The sequence below is a fragment of the Giraffa tippelskirchi genome, chromosome 1 (assembly GCF_054371585.1).
Source record: "Giraffa tippelskirchi isolate mGirTip1 chromosome 1, T2T-mGirTip1v1.2.pri, whole genome shotgun sequence".
Classification (NCBI taxonomy): domain Eukaryota; kingdom Metazoa; phylum Chordata; class Mammalia; order Artiodactyla; family Giraffidae; genus Giraffa; species Giraffa tippelskirchi.
The window spans coordinates 223,001,565-223,022,245 of record NC_137275.1 but is presented as its reverse complement, the minus strand read 5'-3'; the positions used below and the strand labels follow the sequence as shown (position 1 = coordinate 223,022,245).

Sequence of the window (20,681 nt, the reverse complement as noted above, 5' to 3'; positions counted from 1 at the left end):
TGGAGAAAGGCATGGCAACCCACTCCAGGATTCTTGCCTGGAGAATCTCATGGGCAAAGGAGCCTAGCAGGCTACATACAGTCCATGGGGTCACAAAGAGTTGGACATGCACTGACACGCAAAGACTGAATACGTGGTAATTCTATTTTTCCTTTTTTTTAAGAAGACTCCATACTGTTTTTCACAGTATCTGCACCAGGTTACTACTTTTTACTCCATACCCTCGCCAACATTGGTTATTTGTATTCTGTTTGAAGATAGCCATTCTGACGGGTACGAGGTGAGATCTCTTTGTAGTTTTGATATGCACTTCCGTGATGATCAGCTTTATTCTGGCTGCTGATCTGGTCAAGAGAGCTGGTTGGAGGGATGGTGACTAAAGCAGGGTACCAGGGAGGAGGGCAGTGCAGGGGGCAGCGTGTGAGGTCAGGAGTTGGAGGGTGTCATGAGGACCAGGGAGGCAGCAGCCAGCGTAGTGAAGAGGGACTAACTAGATGTGCCTGGAAGGAACACCCGCTCTCTTACCTCTGTTTCCTGGCTTTTCTTCTCTGCTGTCTGTCCTGCGGTCAGCTTAGCATGTCTTGTTGGAGTACATAAGGAAGGGAGGGAACACAGAGGCCTGGTTCATTAGCCTCAGTGACCATAACTCTGACTACATGGATGCTGCCTGATTTATCTGCAGATCTTCTGGGCATTTCCCCAGCCCCTACATAAATTAGTTCCCCAGAGATCCATACATTGAATGTCATACTCATTGTTCCCTGCCTATAGGTTCCCAGAGGTGCACCAACAAATTCACTTTCTGAAATCATCTGGAAAGGGACCATGTTATTGATACTCTCTCCCCCTGGTATTTGTACTCCAAAAAGCAGTGTACTCAGGGTCTCACTATTTTAATTAAAACTCATCTAGCCCTCCTGAGTAAAAAGAAATATCAATATTGTAGAGACCCCAACTCCACCATGTACTTGCTATGTGGTCCTAAGTACCCTGCATGATTTTTCTGTGCTTTTAACTTCACCTTTGGGAAGCAGCTTGCAATAGATAAATGAGCCTGAGCTATGGGATTTCAGTCCTGACGCTACTACACGCCAGCTGTGTGCCTTTGGCCAAATGTTTTGTCCTTTCTGAACACTTGCCTTCTCCTCTTGTCAAAGAGAGACTGGTTCCCTGACTTGTAGGGTTGTGATCAGGACCAAAGTTGTCTGTGCCTGCCCGGTGTTTAGCACTGAGCAGGTATTCAGTAAATGTTAGCCGTCTCCTCCCTGCAATGGTTAATGGAGACAGGTGGTAAGAAAGAATGTGCCCCAAAGGGTGGCATGTCAGTTTTTTCAATCTGGAAAAAAATTAAAGCACAATTACATGCCAAGATTTGCTGACACAGTGAATAATTTCAGAATAATTTCACAGCTGTGTATACAAAATGCCAAAATTCAGTATGAGGGTGGGTTTTGGTGAAGTGGTGTCATTCAAGCTATTTGTAGTGCCATATAGGGAAATGCTGCCATAGTTGAGCCTTAGTAATGTTTTTTAAGTACTTAAAAATTAAATTTTCCATCAGTGATCTCTTGATAATCTCAGAGAAAAACGAGGCATATGTATACTTAAAGCCAGACCATTCTAAATTAGTTCATTAAAAACAGGCACATATTGTCTTTTTATTTGGATATTCAGCTTAGTTATTCCTTTATATATTTTTAAGTTGAATCTCAAATCAAAATAAATGTGATCTCACCCCAGAGTGCTGTATAACATTTACAGTTTAAGTATTATTTTTCTCCATCTGTAAGATGGAACCCAAACCTGCTTCCAAGGTGTGGTGTAAAGACTAATAATATATAAAAAGAGCTTTGCCTAGGGTCAGATACAGAGCAAAGACTCAATGACTAGTTATGGGGATTTCCATCACTGTTACAGTAGTTATGAATACATTCAATGTTTGCTTGATTTTTTCAACTCTGTTCTGATTTTATATTGAAATGTTTTGTCCAACAGTGTAAGTGGGCCTCCTTCTTTCCTTAACGTTGTGGCGTTTTCTTGTTACTTCTCTTTCACTTTTCTTTAAAAAAATATGCCATAGAATAATTAATTTTTATTTATAAAAATGAATAAAATCATCTTTTATCTTATTAGAAATGTACTTTTCTATAGTAAAGTGAGGTTCGTAAGACTCCCACAAGCTGGGTTCTTATAAAAAGTTTATTTATGTATTCAAAGTCACCAAGCAAGATCTGTGATCCAGAACAATTTCCACTATCTTCCCATATTCTGAATTTCATGTTATCTTTGTGGTCTCTGTTCCAGAATATTTAAGTTTGAATCTGGCTTTACACCCTTTGGAGTGTTGTTAGGAGACTCCCCTGCTTCACCCTCCTTTTCATTCTGCCATTAGTTGGCATGTTCTCAGTGAATGCAAATTCACTTCTACATCAGCAAAAGCGAAATTGAATAAGGAAGGCCATCTGATATGTAGTAAATCAAACAAAACTACAATGAATTTCAAAGCCGAGTATAAATTTAAGACACAGCATGATGTAAAGGAAAGAGAAATGAGCTCAAATCAGGTGATTTGGATAGAGTTTAGACTCTGCACTGACTCACTTTGTGACCTTGAGAAAGTCACTTAGCTTCTCTTAGGTTTCTTATTTTTCCTGAGTAAAATTATGTGCAGTGCTAGATAACCATGAATTAATCACTGATTTCAATTGAACATATTATAATTCCTGTTGGTTAATCTAAAAAAAATTAAGCCTGAACTCCATCAAGTATTGTAAAATAATTTGAATTTTTACCAAAATTAAGTTATATATTAAAGTAACCTAATTTTCTCTTATTATGGAGTCTCAGATTATAGAACTCCAAATATGGCATGTCTTGATTTCTGCAAAGAATTTGGTCAAGTTTCTCCTTACACCTTCTAGATAAGTTAGAAAAATGTGGATAAGATCAGTGATAAATAATCCGAAGAGATGACTGGAATCTCCAGAGGAGTTACATCAATGTATTAACACAAAATACTGAGTCCTGTCCTGAGATACTCTGTGAGGTTTTAGGTGAAATCTGGTGATCACAGTGATCTCCAGTTGATTCTCAAGGTCATCATGGTTTGGAAACTGCTAGACTAGACTATAACTATGTGTATTAGTTAGTGGCTGAAATGCCAGTGTAACCTACCAGGGTAAATCACACATTTGCATCCTTGACCTGGTGCTTGTCAATTCATATATACATGATTTGGTTGACGACACAGAAGGGATGCTGATTAGATGCATAAATACTGCAGACACACTTGATGACAAAATAACGACTTAAAATTATTTCAACCAGTGGGATAATCAGTTGTTGTTCAGTCGCTAAGTAGTGTCCAACTCTTTGTAACCCCATGGCCTGCAGCACGCCAGGCTTCCTTGTCCTTTACTGTCTCCTGGAGTTTGCTCAAACTCATGTCGATTGAGTCGGTGATGCCATCTAACCATCTCATCCTCTGTCGTCCCCTTCTCCTCCTGCCCTCAATCTTTCCCAGCATCAGGGTCTTTTCAAATGAGTCAGCTCTTCGCATCAGGTGGCCAAAGTATTGGAGTTTCAGCTTCAACGTCAGTCCTTCCAGTGAATATTCAGGATTGATTTTCTTTTAGGATTGACTGGTTTGATCTCTTTGCAGTCCAAGGGACTCTCAAGAATCTTCTCCAGCACCACAGTTTGAAAGCATCAGTTCTTTGGCACTCAGCCTTCTTTATGGATCAACTTTTAACAAAGTGAGATTTAAAGGGTGCATAAATTTCTATCTTCTATTTACAAATTTTTAAGTTAAAAATGTAGTATCAAATGAGGTGTACCTGACTTGTGAGCATCTCATGTAGGATAGACATTGAGGTTTTAGAGGCCTAGAGGTATAACATCCTTTTGAGAATAAAATCATTTTCATATGAAAACATTTTATATATGGTAGTTCTGTTTAATTATTTGAGGAACCTCTGTGCTGTTTTCCATGACAGCTGTTCCATTTTGCATTCCCCACAACTGTGTACGAGTTCCCTTTTCTCCACATCCTCACAAACACTTGTCTTTTACTTTTCTGTTAATATAATTCTGACAGGTGTGAGGTAATACCTCATTTGTGTTTTGATTTGCATTTCCTTGATTATTACTTACCACGTGATCCAACAGATCCATTTCTGAGTATTTATCCAAAATGATTGAAATCAGGATCTTGAAGAGGTGTTAGCACTCTGTCTTTATTACAGAACTGTTCACCATAGCCAACGTGCGGAAACAATCTAAATGTCCATTGACAAACAGATGATTCAATAAATCATGATTTATACATATGAAGGAATACTAGTCAACCTTTAAAAAGAAGGAAATTCTGTAGTGTGCATTAATATGATTGTACTTTGAGGGCACTGTGTTAAGGGAAATAAGTCAGTCATAGGCAGATACTATGTGATTCCACTTATATGAGGTATCTAATATAGTAACATTCATAAAACCAAAGAGTGGGATGCTGCTCACCAGCAATATAGTATCATTCATAAAACCAAAGAGTGGGATGCTGGTCACCAGCAACCGGAAGAAAGGGGATATGAGAGTTGTTAACCAATGGGCATAAAATTTCAGTTGAGGAAGTTAAACAAATTCAAGAGATCTACTGTACAACATTGTATGTGGGAGCAACAATATTGTATCATTCACTTAAAAATTTATCAAAAGTGTACATTTCATATTAAGTGTTCCTTCCACAAAAAATTAAGAAAAAATACTTGTATAAAGTGTAAAACATTATAAATATCATAAAATGACAGCAGTTGACCTCAGGCAAGGGCAGAATGGATTGGTAGCTGTAAAGGAGTCCTAGATTCAAATCCTACTTTAAAGACAGTGGTTTGGTCTCAGAAAAATCATTTAATTATTCCATATGTTGGCTTCCTCACCTATAATATGAGGATAATTATACTCCTAACCAGAGTAGTACGGATGTGAGAGTTGGACTAAAAAGAAAGCTGAGCGCCAAAGAATTGATGCTTTTGAACTGTGGTGTTGGAGACGACTCTTGAGAGTCCCTTGGACTGCAAGGAGATCCAACTAGTCCATCCTAAAGGAAATCAGTCCTGAATATTCATTGGAAGGACTGATGCTGAAGCTGAAACTCCAATACTTTGGCCACCTGATGCGAAGAACTGACTCACTGGAAAAGCCCCTGATGCTGGGAAAGATTGAAGGTGGGAGGAGAAGGGGATGGCAGAGGATGAGATGGTTGGATGGCATCAACGACTCAATGGACATGAGTTTGAGTAAACTCCGGAAGCTGGTGATGAACAGGGAAGCCTGGCGTGCTGCGGTCCATGGGGTCGCAAAGAGTCGAACACGACTGACCGGCTGAACTGAACCGAACCAGAGTAGTATTAAGAACTAAAACATGTCGCATATACTGTCTAGCACACAGTGACACTCGGGAAATGGTATATGAGGAATAATCGTGTAATGTCCAGAATGGAGGAAGAACTAGGCTAGCTGTTTTCTGTAATTGCCAGGTGACATCTGAGTTCCCAGTCAGGGGAACCATACTTTAGGAGACTTCTAAAAGGAGTGTGTTCAAAGCAGGTGGTGGCACATAGGACCAGAAGGATAGGTGGCTATTAGGTACAGTCACATAAATTGGAACGCGTTGAGACTGTTTTCTCTTGAGAAGCCGGTGGACAACGTCAGATTAGCTAAAGGGAAAATCCTAGAAAGCTGTTCTGGTTTTTGACTCATAACAGAGCTTCGCTTGGGGATGACCATACAGGTCTGGGTAGGATGTCTCGGGAGATACTTTCTATGGTCAGAAGAGCATGAGTTCCCTGGGGCAGGAGTGGAGGTGGGCTCTCCCGCCCCTGTCGTGTGCTCAGGCCGCATGGTCAGAGTCTTTGGGAAGGGGCCCTTTCTTAAGGTTAGAGTTTGCTTAACTGAAGACCTCTAGGGCTCTCGTGAGTGTTTGGAGTACGTGGTGGGAGGGGCGCAGCCTCCCCAGTGCCTTCTTGAGGGCTCTCGTGTCCTGGGGGTGGTACCTAGAGATGGGTGAGGTTGTCAATGACTTGCTGCTCCAAAGACGGAAAGTGATCTGTGTTTCCATCTAGTTTAATGCGTGTGTCTTTGCTCCCGGGGAATCAGCCAAGTGCCTACATATTGGACCCATCCGTCTTTCCTGAACTGCAGAGTTGGGGGTTGTGTTTGGCTAATGAACCTCTTCAGAAAAACATACTTCCCCAAATTAGGTTCTAATTGCATTGGAAAGCAGCAGTTGCCTGGAACCTGTTAATATTTCAGGAGGTTGCATCCACTTGAGTGCTTGGAGAGCCTTGGGGAGCCCTGTAGAAGATGGGACTGACAGAATTCTGGACTGACCCCTTCTCCACCAGCCTTCCCCGTTTTCCCACCTTCAGCCTCCCTCCGGGTCAGCAAAACTGGACACTGATGAAATCTTGATTTCAAAAGATCCTAAAATTAAGTGGGATTAGATTTATGGAACCACAATATTTGGATTCTCAACTAGAATGGACCTGTGTACCCCCGTGCGTGTGTACATGCTAAGTTGCTTCAGTTGTGTCTGACTTTGTGTGACCCTGTGGACTGTAGCCCACCGGGCTTCTCTGTCCATGAGATTCTCCAGGCAAGAATACTGGAGTGGGTTGCCGTGCCCTCCTCCAGGGGATCTTCTCGACCCAGGGATCGAATCCGTGTCTCTTACGTCTCCTGCACTGGCAGGCAGGTTCTTTACCACTAGCGCCACCTGGGAAGCCCCTATGAAGCCGTACGCCTCATGGAATCAATTAGTCCACTTGGCAACATCCCTGGGAAGTAGCCTTGAACCCCTCCTTAAACATCTCCCAAATTGGGCAACTCGCCACCATCAGATATCCCATTCTATTTTTGTACAGCCTTGGGAGCTAGAAACGTCTTATTGAGGTCAACCCGGTATGAATTACTTAGTTCCTTTGGGGAATAATACTAATGAGGATGATCATAACAGTCTACATTACTGAAAAGTTACTACCAATTAAACACTCTAGTAAGTACATTTTCTGGTTTAATCCTGATGCTTTAGGATACATGTTATGGATCCTACTCTGTGGATTAAGAAACTGAGGCCAAGAAGGTTCTTATGATTAGTCCAGGGATCAGAAGTGTGTTTCAAACCCTCGTTCATAAGACTGAGATAGCTCATTCTCTCAACCTCTTCCCTGTACTCCAAGTACAGCTCTGTGGGTTCTGTCCAGAGTGAGGCCTCTTTAGAGGTACCCCCCATACCCTACCCCCATCCAAAAAGAGAATGCATCTTAGCTCTGCAGTTCATCTCAAACCTGTTCCCACATTTGGCTCCAGTCAGTATGAGTACTACTGCCCCAGAGCAGAGGTTTTCAAACTACGCTCAGGAAAGCTCTGCACTTTAGGTAAAGGGACTGGGGGTCTACTGTGGGGCCTGAGAGGGGCTGGGATGGTAGGGCCCTGACCCTCATCTTCAGCCAGGGTCCTTTCGCATCTTTTTATGTACTGGACTTCTGTAAAAGCTCTCTATTAGAGAAAAGATTCCATGGCTCATAAACATTTGAAAACTGTGCACTGGACGAGAATATAGACATCACATCTAAATGTTAATGGGATATCTTAGGCCAGTCTCATATGTTATAATACCAGCCTCTCCTCACATCGACTCTGAAAGCATACATGACCAATGCTTGTCAAATAAAGGAAGGATTTACGTGTCAGGCAGTAAATCTTCCTAAGTATTTCTAATCTGTTCTTTCTCAGATGCTCCACTCCTGTGCTACTATGCCTCTGTCTCTCTTTATCTCACTCTCTTTCCTTGAATGGGGAAGAACATGGCAACCCACTCCAGTGTTCTTGCCTGGAGAATCCCAGGGACGGAGGAGCCTGGTGGGCTGCTGTCTATGGGGTCACACAGAATCGGACATGACTGAAGCTACTTCCAGCAGCAGCAGCTTTCCTTGAAAAACAAATACTCCCACTCACAGGCACATCCATCTCCTCCGGTCTGTGTCTTCTCGGCTTACCTGTGTCTGCATCTTTGCTTCTTCCCCACCCCCACCCCACCTAGACTCTCACCCTTAGGAACTTGATGTCTGTATTGATCACACCTTTTTAGTATTTTTGATGCTTTGACATTTTGAGGCCTTGCTGACTCTGGAAGGGCTGCCTTTAATTCTCAGAGATAGTAAAGTACCTGCCTGTAGGTGCATCTTTCATATGCCACAGTCCACCGTGGAGCCCCGCCCCCGCCTCGCCCCCAGCCACTGCCTTTATTTGACCCTTGCATTCTGGGCCACTATTTTCCTGCCCTAATCACCCAAAGGACAGGTACTAGGTAACAAAGGACAGCCCCGGTGCCTTAGAGCCCCCTGGAATATGTAAACTAGGCAGTCCTAAACGTGGTTTCCTGCCTCACCCACTCCTCCCATGGAAACCACAGGAAAGGCCCTTGTCCCTGTTTGTTTCAAGTCCGTCTGCCCCTTGACTGAATCTGGCGCTTCCCTTGCAACCGCCGTGGTGCGCCCCTTCCTCTTGGACTCTGTGTGTCATCACTGACCGTCTTTGCAGCGGCCGTCAGCCCTTGCTCTGTCAGTGTCACCATGTTGGAGTAAACTTGTGTTTTGAAGCATCTTTTCTCGGATTTTGGCCCTCTTTCTCTCTTTCTCCGATCTGCACTTTCAACAGTTGTTGCTCTCAGTGAATCCAGCTCTGCTTCCCAAGAGCCTTCCTTCTGGGAAAGTCTGAGGATGGGCATCTACACGTGGTTTCTGAATAGCTAACACTTTTTCCCAACAAACACATTCATGGCCGTGCCTGGATATGTCCTAGCCCTGCCCTTACTGGCTTCCCTCATAGCTCGGTCGGTTAAGAATCTGCCTGCAATGCGGGAGACCTGGCTTCAATTCCTGGGTCAGTAAGATCCCCTGGAGAAGGAAATGACAACCCACTCCAGGATTCTTGCCTGGAAAATTCCATGGGCAGAGGAGCCTGGAGGGCTACAGTCCACGGGGTCGCAAGAGCCGGACACGACTTAGCGACTACACCACCCACCACCCAGCCCTGGCCTTTCATGTCCCTCCTATGTCTGTGGCCAGGAAGCCTTCTTCAATTTCACCCTCCTCTGTTCTCCTTGCACAGAGCTTTCCACATGCCCTCTTTGGCCTGAACTGCTTCAGCCATTCTAAGAAATAATACCAAGACCACTGCTTTTGCTGTGTGTCCTTCCTCTTCTCTTCTCTTGTGACCCCACTCACAGCATCCTGGCAGGTGAGCACTCCTGTACCAGGCCGGGCAGCCCATGAGGGCGGTACTAGCCCAGCGCCTGGCTTACCGCGAGCTGACATCACACATTTCCTGAAGGAAGGGATGAATCGACTTGTGCTCTCTCTGCCTTTTCCCCCTCTCTTTTCTCTGAGAAGCCGCCAGACACACACACACACACACTTCTACCTTACACACACACACAGACACACACACACACTTCTACCTTAAAGTGATGCCTCTGTTTACCTGTGGGCAAACATACACTCAACAGCCCAACGGAAGCCATTCCATTTCTTTTAGCATAGTTGTAGGCAGTATGTCTTGAACTGAGTGGTAAAGGCAGAGTTTAGTTTTGTTAATGCAGGAAAAAGATCTGAACATGTGGATTCAGATTCAGGGAAAGGCAAGAGAAAGAAGCAGAGAAAAATAAGAGAAAGCGATGAGTGAGTGAAAAAATAGAAGGGAGGAAGGAAGGAGGAGAAAAGAATCAGGTGACCGATAGCTCTTGTCCAGACTGATTCCTTGGTTGGTGTATTCTGGGAGGCTGGGCTATGGGCCCTCATTTCCTCAAACCTTATTTCCCTATCTACACTGTCTTTAAATAATTGTGTTATTCTTGGGACCCTGCCAGCATATAGTAATAAGGCTTATCCAGTGGCCGCCGATTGCATTTAGATGCAAATGTCTGGAAAGACCCGAAAAGTGGAAGGTGCTGATCCAACCCCTTTCGGAGCCGCTAAGGTGGGTCCCATCCTCTGTTCGGTGCCCCCACCCCCTGCCTGGTTCTCCACACTCAAGGGCAGGCGCAGGTCCGGGAGACTTACTGCCTTCTACTTCTTTCTCCTCATCCAAAGAAACATGACAGATAGGTACAAGCTCAAGATTAAAATGATTAGTGTGACCTATCCCAGCTCCAGGAAGCAGCTAGCATTGGAACAGTTTGTAAGTTTTGAATGTGCCAAATTGGGGTGGGGGAGCTAGTCCATTCAGGAGAATCATAAGACATTCCAGACCCTTCTCCCAGCTACTACTGCTCCCGCATCCAGAGATTTCTCCACTGAGCCTGTCCCCTGTTCCCTGATGATCCACTGGTGATTGCTACCTCGGAAAGACGTGGCTGGCTCCAGCTTGGAGGGGATAAGGAGATCTGGGTCTCTCAGCCTGTCTGCCTCCTAGAACGGCGCCATCACTCCCTGTCTCTTTCTGGCCCTTGTTTATCTCGTCTTGCCTTGTTCTCTGCTCTATTTTGTTGTAATTTCAGCCACGGGGGAGGAAAAAAAAGTCTGATATGGAGATATCACTGGAGTAAATGACATTTACTGTTAATGTGGCGGCAAATGGCCTCCTCCCTGACTTGTGATGTTTTAACTCTCTTAAGGAAGGAAGTGGCACTGGTCTCCTCTCCAGGCCCCAAGGCCAGGGGAGATTGTTCATCTGTCTCATTAACTCTGAAGCATGGTTTTAGCCGCCACACCGTTCTGTGGAGAGGGTGCACTGTGGGAAAAGCGTGACACCCCAGCACAAGGTGGGGTCAGGCAGAGCCCAGGGCTAAGCCTCAGGACCTGGGTTCCTGTACACGTCCGTCCGCGGCTCATGAGCTACTCAGGGTCTCCAAGTTAACTTGCCTGAGCTTCAGTGTTTTCATCTGTCAAATGGAAATAGCAGTCTGGTCCTTGGCTGCTTTGAATGATGATGACACTATCATGAGATGAATGTCTTTGAAAGTTAACACACTATTAAATGTTAGTTATAATGAGGGCTATTTTTATTTGTTTCAGTGACTGCAGAGTGCAGATTTTTTTTCCCTTCCCAATATCAACTGCACAGCAGACTTCCATGGCTAGCTCTCCCTGGATCAAGTCTTCCTTTCAGAAAAGTTTCTAATGTAGGTCACTTTAATGTGACATCACTGGGTCTCCTTGCCCTAGTTTCTCCAGTCCAAACCATTCTCCACCATGCCAGGAGAGCTATCTTTCTGAAACACACGCCTGATCCTACACACACACACACCCTCCCAGTAGCTCCAGCCACACACACACACCCTCCCAGTAGCTCCAGCTGCCCCTGAGTTGACTTAATACTACAGTCAGACAAAATTTACCCAACACCTGCTGTGCATTCCAGGCACTGTTACTGGGGGCAATGATAGCAGGAAAGGAGACAGGAAAGATTGTTTTGCCCTCCTGAGTCTTATGTTCAAGAAGGGGAGACAGAAAATGAACAGGAAGATAGCAAAGAAGATCATTTAGATAGTGATAAAGTTACGTGAAGACAGTAAAACCAGGGGATGAGATGAGATAAGATGAGGGATGCGAGCGTGAGTGACATTGGATATCTGCACTCCAACGCCAGTAACCAAAGGAAGCAGCTCCGTGGAATGCTGTGGGGAGAGGGTCAACAGGACCAGAGAGAGCAGTCACGGACGCCTGGCGATGAGATGGGCTTGGCAGCGCTGAAGAATGGGGTGGGGGTTGGTATGGTGAGCAAGGGAAGGATGGCGGATGGTACCCTGAGTGGGAAAGGCAGGACCCTGCAAACTATTACAAGATTCTCAACTGTCCTCTAAAGGCCAAGGGAAGCCTTTGCAGAGGGTGAGGCAGAGGAGTGATATGATCAGATGTGCCTTTTGTGAAGGTCACTCTGGCTGCACAGTGGAAAATGGAACTTCCATGGGTGAAACTCCAGAATTGGCTTTCAAAGCCCTTTAACCGTTGGGTCCAACTCACACTTCCAGCCACAGGTTCTGTTAAGGATTCACATGCCTGTGCTGTTGGTAAACTCAGCTGGTTGCTGTCTCCTCCATGCCGTGCTCTCTCTCTCTTTTAATCCGGTTGCTGCTGTCCTTTCTTCTGGGAATGCTCTCCCTCCTGTCCTCGGTGGTCTCACCTGTGATCACCCATTCTGCATGCTTGGCTGTGGGGCCAGAATCTGAGCGTTCTCGGGGAGATGACTGAGCACTGAAGTGCTCACCCACTATGCGCCTGGCACCGTGCTGGGCTCCCAGGATTCAGGGGCAGTGAGGCAGACATAGCCCTGCCCTCACGGAGCTTATAATCTGAAGGGTGAGGGCGGGTAAAGGCGAAGCACGAACGCACTGTGGAGCCTGTGCCTTGAAAGATAACCCAGGGCTGTACGTGGTCATCGCGGAAGCGCGGAATCACAGATTTACGGGCACGTGGCACGTCAGGCTTATAGAATGAAATCATACTAGGAGAAAAGAAAACCAGGAATTAGAAATGAACATTTATCAGGTCTCTGGAGGACAGGGTGGCTGTCTAAGCTTAGAAGTGATCGAGGAAACGATGAAGTAAAAGACATAAAGCAAACTGGGAAAAAACACCCACAGCAAATGTGACAAAGGGTTACTATCTTTATTGAGTCAAAGTGCGCGCAAAGCAATTAAATTCACTAAGACCCCAGCAGGGAAGGAAGCAGAGGGCACAAAGAGACGGTTCTCAGAAGAGGAAATACCTAACAACTGGTGAGCAAACACAAGCCAAACATGTTCATTCTCTCTAATAGTCAAAGATACGCTTATTAAAACCAAGAGATAGCATATTTTTGCCTACTGAATTACCAACGTTCCAACAAAGAAAGAGGAGGATGGCCAGTGCTTTGGAGAGTGGGCTGATCGAGATCCGCTCATGCATTGCTGATAGCTGTGTAAACTAGGGCAACCATTTTGGAAAACAGTTTGGCAACGTACATGATGAGTCTCAAAATATGATTTAATTTTAGTAATTTAATTTTGGCATTTTTTTTCTAAAGGAAGATCCCCAAAATAGAGAAAAGTTCTATGCACAAAGATTCCCCCCACCCCCCCCCGAGCATTATTTATAGTAGCCAAAGGAGGGGCAGGGGGCGGGGGGAGGACCAAATAGCAACTAGAAGGGGACAGATAACCATATAAGGAAACATTCTGTGGCCCTTTAAAGAGATGTTTATAAGATGCTTATTCTCTGTGCTAAAGTTAAGTGGCAAAGGAGGCCGGAACAAGGAATTACTTATGTAGCATGATTGTACTCATAGGGAGAAAATCATAGACAGTTGACTTGAAAGTTTCCCACACTTCTAGATAGATGAGAACTTCCCTGGGGTGTTGGTCTGGGGACAGGGATGTGGACTAGGTCACCTCGTTTGCATCCTTTAAGGTTGGAGACTTGGTAAAAGACATGGGGGGCAGTCCCTGTCTTCCTTGGGGAACTTGATCTAGTCCCCCAACTTCTGAGTGAGCTTCCAAACTGTTTGGTTTTCATAACCCGGCTAGGGTCCGTTTCACAAAGGAGGCAACAGGGTTCAGAATGGTTTAACCCTCGCTCACGGTTGCGCGGATTGGTGGTAGGGCTGGTGCTGGAATTCAGGCCATCTGACTTCAAACCAGTGCAGCCGCCTGCCTCACTCTATATCTGCGTTAGTGGATACGCATTTTTATTTACTCGGCGTGTGTGTGTGCCTTATGCATACACATTTTGAGTGTACACACCTTGTATGTATATTCAGTGCACAAATAACATCACTTACCTGAATTGTTCCAGTTTTATATCTTAAAGTCGGGAACAACTGTTGGTCTCCCTAAATGTGTGTTTCACCCTGTTTTGTAAACACGCACTTCTTGATGCATCCCTGTGTATCTCTTGGCACGTCTGGGTTGGCTTTTCTGCCGCAAACTGGCTGCTTCTTTGGCTCCAGCCACCCAGTTGGCTTCACAACATCTCTAGCCTTGGGCCAGATTCTTCTGTCCTGTCCGAGAGAGGAGGGGCTTGAGGGAAGCCCCCAAGTCTGGTTCCCAAGAGCCAGTGTTCCGTTGCAGGCAGCCACCATGGCACCATCTAGCCGGCTTATTGGAAGCCGATAAACATCCTTCCCCGCTGATATCCCTGCTCTGCTCAGCCCAGGAGTAGATCTGTTTGCTTTCATCAGGCAGAAATGCACTTGCCTCATGCCTCTCGCGGCTTAATTAGCTCTAATGCGGGCGGAGGCTGTCCTTGGGTGGCTTCCCGCAGCTGCCCTCTGCTGGCCGGCAGCCGCATTGGCGGCTGGACCCAGGGAACCAGACGCTGCGGTTTCCGCCTGAGAGCCTGCAGCCAAGAGGTGTGTTCCCCAGAGAGACCCAGAGATGGAGAGGCAGTTACAACAAAAAACCTTATGACCAGTCTTGGCACACAGAGCAGCCCAAATCTCTCCCTCCTAAAATAAATATGTACAAAATGTTTCCGTGTCCATGAGGAAGGCTTGGTCATTAAAATCAGCCTGTTTTTGAAAGCACAGTTCTAACCTTGATGAATTCGCACAAGAAGCTGCCTTTTTCTGAGCCTTGATTTTCTCGTCTCATCTGTAAAGTGGGCACCACCATAGGATTTATCATTATGTTCTTGAGAGCCTTAATTGAGAATGTCTGCAAAGTCCTGACCAGTGTCTACCACAGGCAATACTGATAAATGGTGAGTATTATTATTAATGATACTGCTGTTGCAATTGCAGCTAGCAGTGGGACTGTTTTGTCTTCTCTGCAGTGATAGGAGAAGGCTGTGCCGATCGAATGCTTTTCGAATTGGCTCTTGACACATTGTTAAGATTTGACAAACATTTTTTTATTATTACTATGTCCCAAGTGTTGTCCGAGAGATGAGACGGGTGTAGAAATGAATAACTCACTGGACCAAAGGCAGAGTAACTGCACTAAATCTGAAATAAAGTAGAGAATTCTTTTATTCAGTTGAAGTGTGTTTGTAAAATAATAATGATAATAATACAATCTCATGTTTGTCTAGCATTTTTCAGTTTTCATAGTCCTTTCCCAGGCCCCTCAGAGAGATAATGGATGTGAGCGCTATAGAAAATAGGCAGCTTTCTGCAAAATTAAGGTGATTTATATTGAAGAGTGAAGTTTGTCTATATCCTTCATTGACTAAACAAATCGTTCTCTCCTGTTAGATTGATAAAGACGCTCTCAGAAGCATAGAGTCATGGACTATCAGGGCGAGGAGGGACTTTATCTGTTGCTGTCTCCATCCATTGCTGTTTACAGAACAGCTGTCAGGCAGGAATCTCTCCCTGTTTGAAGCTTCTGGGGATGGGGTACTCGCTTTCTCTCTAAGTAGAGGTTGATCTCTCATTGGATGTACAGATACACTGAGTGTTCTGCCTCTCTTTTCCTCTTACACCTGAAACTAGACAACCAGTTATGTTCATGTTGCCTCTAAATATCTCAGCATCTTTATCACCACGGCCCTTGCATAAATACCACTTCCATTGCAATCACAGTAATTTTATAATTGGACTGTCAACTTAAACTTCCTTCTTGGCTCTAATCCATTCTCCTCACTGCGTTGCCACATGCAAATCTGATCTCGAAGTCCCTTGTTTAAACCCTTTGCCTCTCCCCCCTGCCTGGAGAAACCCAGGCTCCTTAGCCAGGCCCATGAGAGCCTTGCAAGCCTGGTCTCTGGCCTTCTCCTGGAGCAGAGGTTGGCAAACCACGGCCTGTAGGCCAAATGCAGCCCGCAGCCTGTGTCTACATGAACAAAGAATGGCTTTTACCTTTTCAGAAGTAAAAAGTGGCACTGTTAGCCTTTTTCCTTGTGAAGTTGCTTGAAGAGTTGAGGACACTGTTTCTTGTGCTACAAAGCTTGAAATACTTAGCATCTGACCCCTCATTGAAAAGTTAGGTCAGCTCCTGATAGCTCCACACACTGACTTTGCAGCCACCAGGGATAACTTGCCAGACTCCAAGCATAACATGTGTCCTCCCCTCTGTCGGCAACATCCTCCCCTGCTTGTCTCTCCTACACAGTCACATTAACCCTTCAATGTTCATGCTGCTGGTAACAGCTAATGGGCTTGGCTACTTTGTGTCAAGAACCACTACAAGCACTTTACATGGGTTAATTCACTTAAGCCACACAACAAACCTGTGGGGGAGATATTATTGTCCCATTTTACAGAAGAGGAAACTGACATGCCAGAGGTCACTTGCCCGGGTTCCAGACCTGTGAAGGGGTCAAGCTGATTGAAGACTCAGCTCCCGAGTCCTCTGGGAAGCAAGCCCTCTCAGAACTCCTGGAGGCAATTTGTTGTTCCCTTTCCTCAGATAACTTTGTGCCTACCTAGATTATAGTATATTCCCTGGAAGGTTGCCACTGCTTGTTTCTGAGGCTTCCTTTTGCCCATGTGGGGAAGGCTAGGTGCCATGGCTCATGTATTTTACATTTCTGATCTCATCCCCCATGATGTCTCCAGACTGACTCACCACTGGTGCTGAAAACACTGTTCAAGTGAATCAGATGGCAGGATTTCCTACAGGCAAGCCCAGTGGGCTGTCTTAGGAGTGCATTGACAGTGTGGGTCCAACTGACCTCCTGCTTCAGGAAGAGGGCTTGTTGACCTAAGAGTCAAGGGATGCGTCAGCACCTCAGACCTTGAAACTCTTACTTGAAGGCTTGAGATTGACCTAGGGGTGGGGATAGGACAGATTCTTCCAGGGTTAGTCTCCCTGAAGAAGATGGAGGTTTAAGCCAGGAAGGACCAGCACATCTTAAAATGTCTATAAAAATGGCAGAAAGCATAATGCCTCCAAGTAGGGGTCTGATAAGTCTCCTCTATGGTAAAGAGGTGTATTATTTATGCTCTTAAATTTAAGACTGGAAGCTCAATCAAAGGGAGGTGGCTATGAAAGTTCAATTAGAAATTCCTCATCTCAGGGTTATTATCTCTGTTTTTATTATTATTATTATTATTTTTTATTGGAGTAGTTTCCCAGGTGGCTCATTGGTAAAAAATCTGCCTCCCAATGTGAGAGACGTAGGAGATGCTGGTTTGATCCCTGGGTCAGGAAGACCCCCTGGAAGAGGAAATGGCAACCCCCTCCAGTATTTTTGCTGGAGAATCCCATGGACAGATGAGCCTAGTGAGCTACAGTTCACAGGGTCACAAAGAATTGGACCCGACTGAGTGACGGGGCATGCACGCACAGGCATAGTTGAATATCTGGGGATCTTGAAAGGCTCCTTTGTCCTTAATTCTTGGAGTTGTAGGTATTCAGTCCGTATTCAAGAATCACAACTGGCTCAGGATTGAGGAAGCCTTAGTCATCACCCAGTTCAATCCAGGGGGCAGAGGTGCTTGGGCGAGAGGCTGATTCACCTGGAAGGACACGGGGCATCTTGAAGCCTCGGCTGAGGAGTGTATTTGGGTCACAAGCGCACCTGGAGGGTGGCTGCACACAGCCACGTGGCCTCTCTCCACATGCCTCTCCTTCTGTCGGTCACTTCCGTCCCCTGTGGCTGCCCCTCTGAGGCTTGGAACACGGCGGCTTCCTGTGGTTCTCATCACTCGTGTTCCAAGACCCCCACTAGAGATGAGAGACGGGTGTGGCAGTCCCGGAGAGACCCCTGACTGACCTGACTCATCTGCAGGGCTTACCTCTGGGCCAGTTGGCTCTGACGTGGGGCCAGGACCAAACAACAAGGAATGGTCGCCGGGGGCCCGTCTGTGTGTTAAGGACATTCCCAGAGTTGGGGAGGAGCAGATTGTGAGCTCAGGCGCTACTTCAGTGGGTCGCCACTACTGAAGATGAGAATAGAGGTCTAGCAAGACTATCACATACTCTCCACCCAGAAATCTCTCTCTCTCTCTCTTTTTTTTTTAACAAAACCTGGGACTAAGGAATACTGTTTGGAGCCTTGAGTCCTTCCTTCAGGAAGAAAAGTTGTGCAAGACCTCCTGCTTGTTAGGCTGTTTTATGTTCAGTCCTCAGAGCAGCCATATGAAGAGGTTATTTTTACTGCCATCATACACATGAGGAAATAGAGATGCTGCAGCTTCCGTCTCTACCTGAGGATGCTCGGCTGGCACAGGTCCAGCCCGGGAGGGGAATCTGGACCTTGGGGCACCCTCAGGCCTTGCCCTTTCCTTTGCACAGCTTTATGCCTCCCACCAGCTGGGCGCCGCTTTACTCCTCTGTGCTGGGGTTTCTTCTTCTACAAAAGGCGATCCTTTCCAATTTACAACTTCATCTTTTCTACTTAGTTTCACACCTTTTGTGTGTGTGTGTGTTTCCCCCCATTCTCAACAGACATCTGTGTCTCTAATTCTCTGATAACTGACACATCCCCTGTAATTACAGAAGAAAGACACTCTCGCCCTGTGAATTTCTGGGCAGTAAAGTAGTGGGCTCATTAATATCTCACTCCAGTTTTATGGGGGAGGGAAGGCGTATGGGGTTAAAGTAGATGAAATCCATGATCGAAAGACTAGGCTCTAAGTTTAGCTTCCAAGCTAACTTGTGTGAACGTCAGTGTGACTCTTTTTCTCCAGAACTTGTTTTCTCATCTGTAAAAAAGAGATTCCACCTGTATCCCCTAGACCCAGGGAGTATATGTGTGCGTGCATGCTAAAGTCGCTCTGCTGCTGCTGCCAAGTCATGTCAGTCGTGTCCGACTCTGTGCGACCCCATAGACGGCAGCCTACCAGGCTCCACCATCCCTGGGATTCTCCAGTCAAGAATTCTGGAGTGGGTTGCCATTACCTTCTCCAATGCATGAAAGGGAAAAGTGAAAGGGAAGTTGCTCAGTCGTGTCTGACTCTTAGCGACCCCATGGACTGAAGCCTACCAGTCTCCTCCGTCCATGGGATTTTCCAGGCAAGAGTACTGGAGTGGGGTGCCGTGCCCTCCTCCGGGGGATCTTCCTGACGTGGGATGGAACGCAGGTCACTTATGTCTCCTGTATTGGCAGGCAGGTTCTTTACCACCAGCGCCCCTGGGAAGCCCCCAGGGAATATGTGGTTGGGCTACTAAGAAATCTTTTTTAAAACCAGTTCATGTAGGTGGACTTTCAGTGCTATAAACTTCCCCTGTCCCTGTTTCTACAAGTTTTCTCATCTGTAAACTGTTGGAAGTTGGACAAAATGCTTTGCCTTCTTCCAACTCTCAAATTCAAAACCTCTAGTTTCTGAAATGCACACCCAGCCCTTGCATCTCCCCGCCTCACCCCACACCTCCCCCCTGCAGGGGTCAGGGGTTCCTGTTCATGCACAGCCACCTGAGCTGGTTCCCTGCCCCTCCCCTGCCTCCTCTCCCCATCATCCCAGTGACTCAGTCACCCCCAGAGCTCCCAGAGATAACTCCCAGCGGCAGGCCCTCTCCAGTCAGCTCTGAAGGTGACCACACACTGGGCTAAATAAGCTTCTTACCAGCATGTGAAGGGATGGCGTTAGAGTGCCACATCTTTTTTTAGCTTTGCTTTAGCGGGAAGCTGATTTGAGAATATGTTTGGAAGACGTCCCTCTAATTTCATGCTTGGGGCTTCGTGAAGTTGGGGACCCAGAGAGAAAGTTCTTCCGTGTCTCTTCTGGTGCCTCCTGATGGTGCAAAGATCAGTGGTGTTTTCCTCACCTCCCAAGCCCCTCAGAAATCATTTGGCTCCACCTGAAGCTGGCTGTGTCTGTGGTGGCAAGGCTTTAAAGCTCTGGACATGGAATTAGAAAGTCGGATCAGTTTTGTGACCTTTGGGAAGTCGTTTCACTTCTCAGTTTTGATTTCCTCAGTTTCAGTGATAAAGTATTAACATCATTAACTGCAGTTAATAAGACACACAGTAAAAACAATCAGAGCCAATATTCACAGAGTTCTTGCTACCTACTGGGCAGTGAGATATTTCATACACCATCTCATTTAACCCTCAGAATAGTCATTGGATTGAAACATTATCATTATTACTATTTTTCAGGTAAGAGAAGGAAAGCTCAAGGGAGTGCAATAACTTACCTAGTCTAGAAAACGGCATAACCTAGAATTCACACCCGGTTCTATGTGGTTTCAGAGCCAGTACACTTAACTATTCTGCTACCCTCCTGGGCTTGACCCTGAGATAGTGTTCCAGTTATCCACTGCTGTGTGACATGCCACCCCAAAACTCAGTAACATAAAACAACAGCCATCGTATTATGTTTGTGGATTCTTTGGATAAGGAAGTTGGCAGGGCACAGTGAAGATGCCTTTTCTTTGCTTCACAGTGTCCAGTATCTCATCTGAGAAGATTCAGAAAGCCTGAGGATCTTTGTTTAGCACCTGGGCTGGGATGACTTGAAGGCTGGGCTCCTTCTGAAGCTGTTGGCCTGAGCGCCTACATCGAACTCTCTGTGTAGCTTGGGCACAGCATGACGGCCTCTAGGTATTTGAACTCCTTATGTGTTGGCTCGGGGCTCCAAGAATGAATGAAGCTGTGTGCCTTTTTATGACCTGACCTCAGAAATCACATGGCAGCACTACTTCCTACTGTCTTTGTCTAAGGAGTCATAAGCCTCCTCAGATTCACAGGGTCAGAACATAGATCTGCCTCTCAGGGGTTGGAGTTTTAAAGATTTTTGTTACAAAACCACCATCAATCAGG

General features: G+C 45.8%; 1 protein-coding gene across 5 annotated transcripts in view; it reads left to right on the top strand.

Moving 5' to 3' along the window:
- BRINP1 (BMP/retinoic acid inducible neural specific 1) overlaps positions 1-20,681 on the top strand; it is a 526,454-nt gene that overhangs the window by 139,363 nt on the left and 366,410 nt on the right. Inside the window, exon 1 of one of the 5 annotated variants that reach the window (XM_081576132.1) lies at positions 14,559-14,732. The exons of the other annotated variants lie outside the window; for them this stretch is intronic. The gene's annotated coding sequence lies outside the window, so the exon portion shown is untranslated. Of the gene's footprint in view, positions 1-14,558; positions 14,733-20,681 lie in introns of those variants that run through there. 5 annotated transcript variants of the gene reach the window in all.